At 39.1% G+C, this 10,509-nt stretch overlaps 1 pseudogene; it reads right to left on the bottom strand.

Annotated features, from left to right (window-relative positions):
- Nucleotides 1-712: 712 nt before the first annotated feature.
- Nucleotides 713-9,845, bottom strand: LOC127904717 (uncharacterized; annotated as a pseudogene).
- Between the last annotated feature and the right edge of the window lie 664 nt (nt 9,846-10,509).

Raw genomic sequence — 10,509 nt, 5'->3', positions numbered from 1 at the left:
GATGAAATACAAGCATATTTCAATTGTCGTTTCATGTCCTTTTGAGGCTGTTTGGCGCCTCTTACAGTTCCCAATTCATCTTCATGATCCTCTTATTGAGCGTTTATGTAATGGACTTGGTAAGTAAGGGAAAAGTACTGGAATTTTTATTATAGCTTTTCTTGGACCTGAGCCTTACAGGTTTAACAAAAAGAAAATTGGGGAAATTTGAATTAACAACTGAAACGAAATAATTTAAAGGACTTGAATTGAAAGAACAATGCAAAGTTTGATAAACCCTAATCTAGATTTCTGGGCAGCTTCGAGGTAGCCCGGGCCTCCTTGGGTGAATGAGATTTGCTTCAAAGCAATTTCCTGCCTATCTGCTGCCCCTTCCTCCCCTTTTTATTGTAATTCTCGGTTAGTTGAGAATTAAGGATAATAGATAGATTTGACAGCTGTTTTATTTATCTGTGTTGTATTTGGACTTCCTTTCTTCTCCCAAACGGTGCCGTTTGCTTTTGAACTTACTCCTTGCCAACTGTCAGCCGCAGGAGCCTCTTCATCTCAGCCCTCCACGTGAGTATCTTTTGTTCAATCCTGACCATACATGTGCTTACCTTATCTCTTTGCTGCAGGTAAGTCTTCTCCAACACGCCTCCTTCATTTCTTCCCCGGCTTCACTTGGTCTTGCTCCTTTAGGCGCTGCCGGACTGTTACAACTCTCTTCCCCTTAAAAAACCTTGCCCTCAAGGTGAGGGTAGGAACCTTTTAACCACTCTTCATCGACCCAAACAACGTCTTCTTTGGGTTGTCCTTCCCATCTTAACAACACTTCTTCCTTCTTCTTCCTCCTTGAGACTTGGCTCCTTCGGTCAAGTATCTCTGCTGGTTCGGGCTGAGATTTCAGCTTGGTTTCGAGAATGGGTAGCTTCGGTTCAGGAATGATTCCTTTTCCAACCCATTTCTTCAACAGTGAGACATGAAAGGTGCTATGGATTCGGGCTTCCTTGGGAAGATCTAGCTGGTAAGCCACTTCTCCCACTTTCTTTAAGATTTGGAACGGCCCGAAATATTTATAGGCTAACTTCACGTTTTTATTTCTTGGCATGCTGGACTGTCGGTATGGCTGGAGCCGGAGGTAAACCCATTCCCCTTCTTTGAACTGGATTTCTTTTCTGCCTTTATCTGCTTGTTTCTTTTGTCTCTCCTGAGCTTGAGCTAAGTTATGTTTGATTTCTGCAATCTGCTCTGTCCTGTGTTGTAAATGCTCTTCTGCTGCTTAATTTTTGGTTGAAACGGGGATGTAATCTGTGAGGCTTGGGGGCGGGTAGCCGTAGGTTGCTTCAAATGGGGTAGTTTTGAGAGATGAGTGGTAGCTGGTATTGTAACAGTATTCAGCCATTGTTAGCCAATTGGACCAACCCTTCGGGTTATCACCTACATAGCATCTCAAATACCCTTCCAATGTTTTATTGGTTGCCTCTGTCTGCCCGTCGGTTTGGGGGTGGTATGCTGTTGACATCAGCAGCTTGACCCCTTGAATTTGGAATAATTCTCCCCAAAACTTGCTAGTGAAGGTAGGATCCCGGTCGGTTACTATGTTGTTTGGGAGCCCATAAAGCTTTACCACATTCTGTGAAAATAGGTTGGCGATTTTTGTTGCACTGTAGGGGTGGGATAAGGGGATAAAATGGGCATATTTGGTAAGCCTATCCACAACTACCATAATTACTGAGTATTGATTAGATTTTGGTAGCCCCTCTATAAAATCCATAGATATGGATGACCATGGTCTGGTGGGTATAGGTAAGGGTTGTAGGAGCCCGGAGGGTTTTGTGTTCTCTCCTTTTGCTCTCTGACAGACTTCACAGTGTTTTATATAGGTTTGTATGTCTGATTTCATCCCTACCCAAAAGAAGTCTCTCCTTGCCCTTTTTAGTGTTCTCTCAAACCCTGTGTGCCCTGAGGTTGGACTGTCATGAATATAATTCAGTATATCATTTTTTATAGGGCTGGATTTACTTATGTAGACTCTGTGTTTGTAGTATAGTATCCCTCCCCTAAGATGATATTTCAAGGAACCTATGGTCTCTTGGTCTAGTTGTTGCATGATAGTTTGAATTTCTGGATCAGTTTTATAACTATCTTTCAATTGATCAGCCCAGTTAACAATTGGGGTAGAGATAGCCCATAGTGTACCTTTTTCTGTAGTGTCCTCCTGTCTAGAGAGTGCATCCGCAACTAGGTTTTCCCTTCCTGCTCAAAATTCAACCACAAAGTCATATCCAATTAGTTTGGATAACCATTTCTGCTGTGTGGGTGTCCCGACCCGCTGCTCCAATAAATACTTGAGGCTCTGTTGATCTGTTTTAATCTTAAAGGCTTGGCCCAATAAGTAAGGCCTCCACTTCTGAACAGCAGTAACTAGTGCCAGGAATTCTTTTTCATAAGTGGATAGTGATAGTTCCCTCCCCTTTAGACTTTTGCTGAAATAAGAAATGGGTCGGCCCCCTTGCATTAGCACAGCTCCGAGTCCTATACCTGAGGCATCACACTCTACTATAAAACTTTGGTTGAAATCTGGTAGTGCTAGGATGGGGGGTTGATACGGCCTTTTTTAATTGTTCAAAGGCTTGGTCCGCTTCTGAATCCCATTTAAAAGCCCCCTTTTTCAGCAGTCTAGTCAATGGACCTGCAATCTCCCCATAACCTTTGATGAATCTGCGGTAGTAGCCTGTTAACCCTAAAAAACCCCTTAGTGATTTGAGTGTGCTTGGTTTCGGCCACTTGATCATTGACTCTACCTTGCTGGGATCAGCATGCACTCCCTGACCTGATACGATATGCCCCAAATACTCAATTTCACTGCTTGTAAATTTACATTTGGACTGTTTGGCAAATAGCTTATATCGGACTAGAGTCTCAAATACCATCCTCAGATGTCTCTCATGCTCTTCCACATTATGGTTGTAGACTAGAATGTCGTCGAAGAAAACCAGCACAAATTTTCTGAGATAGGGTCGAAAAATATCATTCATCAAACCTTGAAAAGTGGAAGGGGCATTTGTGAGGCCGAAAGGCATCACCAGAAATTCATAGTGCCCTTCATGAGTCCTAAAAGTTGTTTTTGGGACATCTTGTTAAAATCGCGATTCAACTCATAAAATTGTACGTTTTTACGAGTTGAATCAGGCTTTACGTGCTAAATCGTTTATGAAACTCGAAACCGGGTAAAATCGGGTCAAAATCGGGTAAAATCGTTAAAATCGGGTGAAATCGCGATTTCACTGTTGATTCAACGATTTTGCCCGCAGGAAATTAAATACAATTCATGAGCCACGTGTCGACCGCCTATTGGCTATACCAGATCAAATGCAATTCATTAATCTCTCTTCACCGAATCAATCAGTCTTCTCTCTTCTCTTCACATTCATTGTTCAAGTTCAGAAATCCCTAAATTGAAAACCCAAAATTCGAAATCCTCACTGAGGATTCCTCAGTGACTCGGTGTCTCGGACTTTCGGTCTCTTAATCTCTTTCTCTCAGCCAACAACCAACCACCGTCCACCTCCACAACAGCCCTCGCTAGTCGCCCCTGATCTTTTTTATTTTTCCATAATCGACGACCGACGTCGTCCATTTCAGCAGCCACCGTGAGAACCAGAGTCCACACAACAACAACGGCGTCTCTCCAGTCTTCTCCAGTCTTCACCAGGTAAGTCTTTACCACAACCACTGGTTCTTTTTCCCTGTTCGTGGGTGCTTCTTTTTCCAGTGCCAGGGGTGCTTTTTTTCCATTTCTCCGTTTCTTACTCTAATGTAGTGATGTTAATATTAGTTTGATTGGATTCGCAGGCTCCAACTTTGACTGCAATATTAAGCTGCATCTGCTCAGCCTCGGTGGTAACTGCTCAAAACAGAGGTAAGCTTCATATCTTTATAGTTTCTTTACAGTGAGGATTTCAGAACAGAGGTAGCGTGTGTGTAAGTGTGACTCTGTTTTTTCTTGCACTGGATTTGGATGCTGAGTTGTGAATTGTGAATTTGTGATGAATGGATTTTATTGAATGCTGCTGATGCTGCTGTTTGGATTTCGAAAACAAAGTCTGTGAGTCTGTGATTGTGAATGGTTTGAGAGAAAACTGGGTTCTGATTTTGAAAATGGTTTGTTTATTTTTCAGAGCTTACGGGACAGAGAGGAAAACACTACAAAGTTTGTGAACAACAAATAAATTATTTGGAGAAGAAAAACGTAAGTCTTTTTTGATAGTTGGATGTTTAGTATCTAAAATGTTTATGAATTCAGTATTAGTTTATGAATGCAGTATTAGTTTCCGAATGCAGTATTAGTTTTTTTTTTTATAGCTGGATGTTTAATATTAAAATTAATTATAATCATAAAATGTTTGGATTGATTACAGGGTTGATTGAGTTGATCTTTGAATTGTTAAACTTATGGCATCTAGAAAAAATGCTTCTGGTAATAGGCTTGATGTGGGATGGCAGCATGGTATAGATGTTGATAAAAATTCTAGAAAAGTTTTGTGCAGGTATTGTCAAAAAATTATTAGTGGAGGTATATTTCGTTTCAAACAGCATTTGGCTTGCACTCGTAAGGATGTTGAGCCATGTCAACAAGTGCCAGAAAATGTTAAGCAGATGATTTTGGGTGTTTTAGTGAAAAATCTAGAGGCAGCTGAAAAGAAAAGAAAGGCCCTTCAATATAGTGGAAATGATGATGATGATGATGAAATAAAAGAAATTAGCTCCAAGGACAAAGGAAAGAGAGTAGCTAGTGGGAGTGGAAGTACACAAACAACTCTAAATCAATTGCTAAAAAAGGATATTAGAGAAGAAGCATGTCGACAAATTGCTAGGTTTTTCTACACTAGTGCAATTCCATTTAATTGTGTAAAAAACCCTGAGTTTATTAAGGCACTTGAAATGGTTGCAAAGCATGGGCCAGGTTTCAAGCCTCCATCCTACTATGATATTAGAGAGAAGTATTTGAAGCAAGAAGTGGATCAAACAATGAAATTGCTTGAGGAGTACAAGCTAGAATGGAAAAAAACAGGTTGTTCAATAATGTCTGATGGATGGACAGATAAAAAAAGACGTTGTATTTGTAACTTTTTGGTTAATAGTCCTAAAGGGACAGTTTTTTTGTCATCGGTGGATACTTCTAATATGTCCAAGACTGCTGATAAGGTATTTGAGATGTTAGATGCCATTGTGGAGAGGATTGGGGAGGAAAATGTTGTCCAAGTAGTCACTGATAATGCTGCAAATTATAAGGTAGCGGGACAATTATTAATGGAAAAAAGAAAGAGTTTGTTTTGGACACCATGTGCTGCCCATTGTATTGACTTGATATTAGAAAATTTTGAGAAGAAGTTAGAGGTTCATCAAGTAACTATTGCTAAGAGGAGGAGAATCACCTCATATATTTATTCAAGAACCATTCTTATTTCCATGCTAAGGCACTTTACGAAAGGAAGGGATTTGATTAGGCCTGCTGCCACTCGGTTTGCTACTCCATATTTGACTCTAGGATGTTTGAATGATCATAAAATGCAGCTGATGACTATGTTTACTTCCAACCAGTGGAGTTCATGTAGGTTTGCAAGAATAGAAGAAGGGAAACGAATTCAAAATTGTGTTTTGGATAGCAGGTTTTGGCATGATGTCACTATATGTATTAAGGCATCATATCCTCTAATTAAAGTGCTTCGATTAGTTGATTCAGATGAGAAACCAGCTATGGGTTTTATATATAAAGCAATGGATGAAGCAAAAGAGAAGATACAAGTGAATTTTGGTTCTGTGAAAAAAAGGTATATATCTTGCTAATTTTTATTTCAAATGTTGTCATCTATTAATATGAATGTTTTTCAATTGAGATATTCCTATATTGTAATGATATTTTTATTGTTTTTTTTTTATAGTTATATACCTATATGGAATATTGTTGATACAAGATGGGAACTTCAACTCCATAGACCTTTACATGAAGCAGCTTATTATTTGAATCCCCATTATCATTATAATCCCAATTTTAAGGTTAATGCCAACATTAAAATTGGATTATATCAATGCTTAGAAAGGATGGTGCCTAATGCAAATGAAAGGTGAAAAATTGACTTACAACTTGAATCATTCAAGGATGCAAAAGGGTTGTTTGGCATTGACGCTGCCAAGACAGCAAGAGATAAAAAAAACTCCAGCTCAATGGTGGGATTCTTATGGGGATGAATGTCCAGAATTACAAAGATTTGCAATCCGAGTTCTAAGCTTGACTTGTACTTCATCTGGATGTGAGCGTAATTGGAGTGCATTTGAAATGGTAATTTTTTTTTTGTTTTTTATTTTAAATATTGAAATATTTGATAAAAATCTTATAAATTTGAATTGTTTATTTAGGTTCATACAAAACAAAGAAATCGTTTGCACCAGAAAAAAATGAATGACTTGGTATTTGTAATGTGCAATCTGAAATTGAATGATAACCAAGTCAAAAAGCAAGCTGGTGATTTTGGTATAGAAGATGATCTTTCATCTGATGATGATTGGATAACCGAGGGAGAAAAACATCCAAACTTTGATTTTCTTGGTGCTATTGACAGTGCAACACGAAGACAAAATGGTGATGAAGATGAAAGTGATGAAGAAGAAATTCCTAATGATGTTGAAATGGAGAGTCATGGTATTGAAGATGATTTGGATATTCAAATTGATGATATTGGTGTTGGTACTAGTAGTAGCACTAATGTTCATAATATTAGTGTTGGTACTAGTAGTGATACTAATAATCCTTTTGATGCTAATGATATTGATGAATGCTTGAGGAATGATAAGGAAGATGAAGGGAATGAAGCTGGTTTTAGTTTACATGACACACCAGCAGATTGTTTGTTTTAAGTTTGTTAATTATTAGTTAATGAAAAGTTATTTTAAATTATGTATGACTTTTATTTGAACCATGTATTTTAAGATGTTTGAACTATGTATGAATTTTTATTTGAAGGCTTGAAATATGTATGAATTTTTATTTGAAACATGTTTTTTAAGATGCTTGAACTATGTATAAATTTTTATTTGAAGCATGAATTTTTTTTTATGTATTTTAAAATTCCTTACGATTTTATGATTTTACGATCCGTTTTTACGATCCGAGTTTGTGTGCAGCTTTCCGTGCCGTGTTAAAATCGTGATTTTAACAACCTTGATCTTCTTCCTTCATTCTGATCTAGTGGAAGCCTGATCGGAGGTCTAGCTTGGAAAAAACTTGAGAGCCATGTAGTTCATCTAATAGTTCTTCCACAACTGGTATGGGAAACTTGTCTTTCACAGTTTCCTTGTTGAGGGCACGATAGTCCACACACATTCTCCATGACCCATCAGCCTTCCTAACTAGTAGGACTGGCGATGAAAAAGGGCTTTGGCTGGGTCTTATGGTACCCATTACCAACAACTCCTTAATGAGTTTTTCTATCTCAGACTTTTGGTAGTAGGGGTACCTGTAAGGACGTACACTTATTGGGGAGGTACCTTCTTTCAACACTATAGAGTGATCATGTGATCTGCTAGGTGGGATTCCTTTCGGCTCTTGAAAGACTTCCATGAATTCTAGCAACGCATTCTCAATCTGTTTTGGAATTTTATTCTGGACTGATCCCAGCTCCCAAATTTGCAAAATCAGTCCTTCTTCGACTCTTCTCAATTCTTGTAAAAAGGTTGGGCTGCAGTCTACTTCTGATTTCTCCACTCCCATTCCACAAATCGAGACCCTCTTCCCCTCCTTTTGGAATTCCATTTTTAAGGCTGAAAAGTCCCAAAGAATGGGCCCTAAACTTTTGAGCCACTGGATTCCTAACACCATATCGCATCCTCCCAGCTGTATGACATAAGCCCGAGTGATAAACTGGTCTCCTTGAATCATCAGTTTGATATCTGAGCAGCTTCCCTCACTTCATAGCTTGGAACCATCTGCAATGTTCACCCCGATAGGCTTGTGTTTTAAAACCTTCATCCCTACTCTTCTTGCTACCCTTGGATGTATGAAATTATGTGTACTTCTTGTGTCAATTAGGGCCACGAAATTATGGCCACTTAGCTTAACTAACACCCTTATGGTTTTAGGATTGGGACTTCCAATGATTGCATGAAGGGATATGCTAATTCCCTCCTTGCCTTCTTCCTGCGGGTCTCCTAGATCAATCAGGTCTTCAGGAACAAAATTTTTATCCTCCATCTCCTCCTCTAATTCCTCTATCAAGAATAACTTGGGTCCTCCACACCTATGGTCAGGTCCCCACTTACTATCACATTTAAAGCAAAGCCCCTTGTCTCTTTTTTCCTTCATCTGTGCAGGGGTGAGTCTCTGTACCAGAACTGGTTTATTTTCAGCCCTGGGCTGAGTTGGTGTTGGGTTTCGGCCTTGAAATCCTATAGCACTAGGTCTCCATGATTTCCTCATGATTGTCAGATTTTCCTCCTGCATCCTTGCTAATCCATAAGCAGCCACTAAATTCTGGGGGTTTAGCATCCGTACTCCCATTCTTATCTCCTCCTTTAATCCACCTAGGAAGCAGCTCAGCCTGTGAGAGTCATACAGCCCTCTGACCCGGTTCGAAAGCATCTCGAATTGGGTTTTGTAGAGCTCTACTGTTGATGTCTGTTTGATACTTATAAGGGCCTCCATGGGGTCATCATAAGATGAGTTTCCAAAACGAATTTGGAGGGCCTTAACGAAGGCCTCCCAACTGGTGAGAATTCCGGTTTCTTCTAGTTCCTGATACCATGTTATGGCCTTTCCTTCCATGTGAAAACTGGTTATAAACAATCTGTGTTGAGCTGGAGTGTTGTGAAAGTGAAAGAATTGATTGGCCTTGTATACCCAACCAATAGGATCATCTCCATTGAACCGGGGAAACTCCAATCTGATTGATTTGAGCTGAACCTGTTGAAATCCTTCATGTGGTACCACTTCATGCCTTGTATTTCCATTGACTGACCTGGTGGAGAATTAGGAGGGGAGCCCATGGGCCTTTTTCCTTGGGCCTTAGCCATCTGATCCATCCTGGTAGACATGTTTCTTAATTGCAGAACTATGTCTTCCAATATTTGCTGCTGATTCGGTTGGTTTTGTTGTTGTGCCTCCTGTTGTTGTTTCATTCCTGATACTGTTTCTATCAATTGTGAAACTCTTGTTCCTTCATCCATCCGAGAATCGTGGCTCTGATACCACTTGTAATGGACTTGGTAAGTAAGGGAAAAGTACTGGAATTTTTATTATAGCTTTTCTTGGACCTGAGCCTTACAGGTTTAACAAAAAGAAAATTGGGGAAATTTGAATTAACAACTGAAACGAAATAATTTAAAGGACTTGAATTGAAAGAACAATGCAAAGTTTGATAAACCCTAATCTAGATTTCTGGGCAGCTTCGAGGTAGCCCGGGCCTCCTTGGGTGAATGAGATTTGCTTCAAAGCAATTTCCTGCCTATCTGCTGCCCCTTCCTCCCCTTTTTATTGTAATTCTCGGTTAGTTGAGAATTAAGGATAATAGATAGATTTTACAGCTGTTTTATTTATCTGTGTTGTATTTGGACTTCTTTTCTTCTACCAAACGGTGCTGTTTGCTTTTGAACTTACTCCTTGCCAGCTGTCAGCCGCAGGAGCCTCTTCATCTCAGCCCTCCACGTGAGTATCTTTTGTTCAATCCTGACCATACACGTGCTTACCTTATCTCTTTGCTGCAGGTAAGTCTTCTCCAACACGCCTCCTTCATTTCTTCCCCGGCTTCACTTGGTCTTGCTCCTTTAGGCGCTGCCAGACTGTTACAGTTTACAAATGCATTTGCCATTGCAACACCCTATTGTTTTCTCAAACAATACATCATTGCCATCTCTCTTAAGGAGACCTAATATTGATAGAACAATGCTTATATAGTGGTTCAACTGTAATAGAATTGATTCTAAAGTTTGATCTCTCTATTATTTTGAATCCCTTCAAGATTTGTTTGGGATCCTGGCCAAAAGGTATGAAGGTCAGGAACAAAGGGTAGATCCATTGGCGAAATTGCCTATGTTCATCCATCTGCTGGAAAATTATATTTTTTATGAATCATGCTTAACCATGTCAAAAGAGCAGAGAGCTTTGATCATCTAAAAACTATTGGTGGTATTTTTCAATCGACATATCAGGCAACTTGCAAAGCATTAGGCCTTCTTGGAGATGACAAAGAATGGATAGAATCTTTACAAGAAGCCATTTTCATTACTTCATCTTCACAATTAAGACAACTTTTTGTTAGTATCATCCTTTTCTATGAAGTTGCTGATCCAAAGTTATTATTTTCAACATTTTGGCAATATATGTACAATAATATTATTTCAAGATTAAGATCTTTATACCAAATGCCAAATCTACAATTTTTTGATGATGAGATCCAAAATTATATGCTCTATCAATTATAGCTGTTGTTCAATGCTTCAACTACATCTCTCTCTAAGCATAATCTACCTATG

This window comes from Populus trichocarpa, chromosome 18 (assembly GCF_000002775.5).
Source record: "Populus trichocarpa isolate Nisqually-1 chromosome 18, P.trichocarpa_v4.1, whole genome shotgun sequence".
NCBI lineage: Eukaryota > Viridiplantae > Streptophyta > Magnoliopsida > Malpighiales > Salicaceae > Populus > Populus trichocarpa.
Note: the sequence above shows the minus strand (reverse complement) of the source record. Positions and strands in the feature narration are given on the sequence as shown.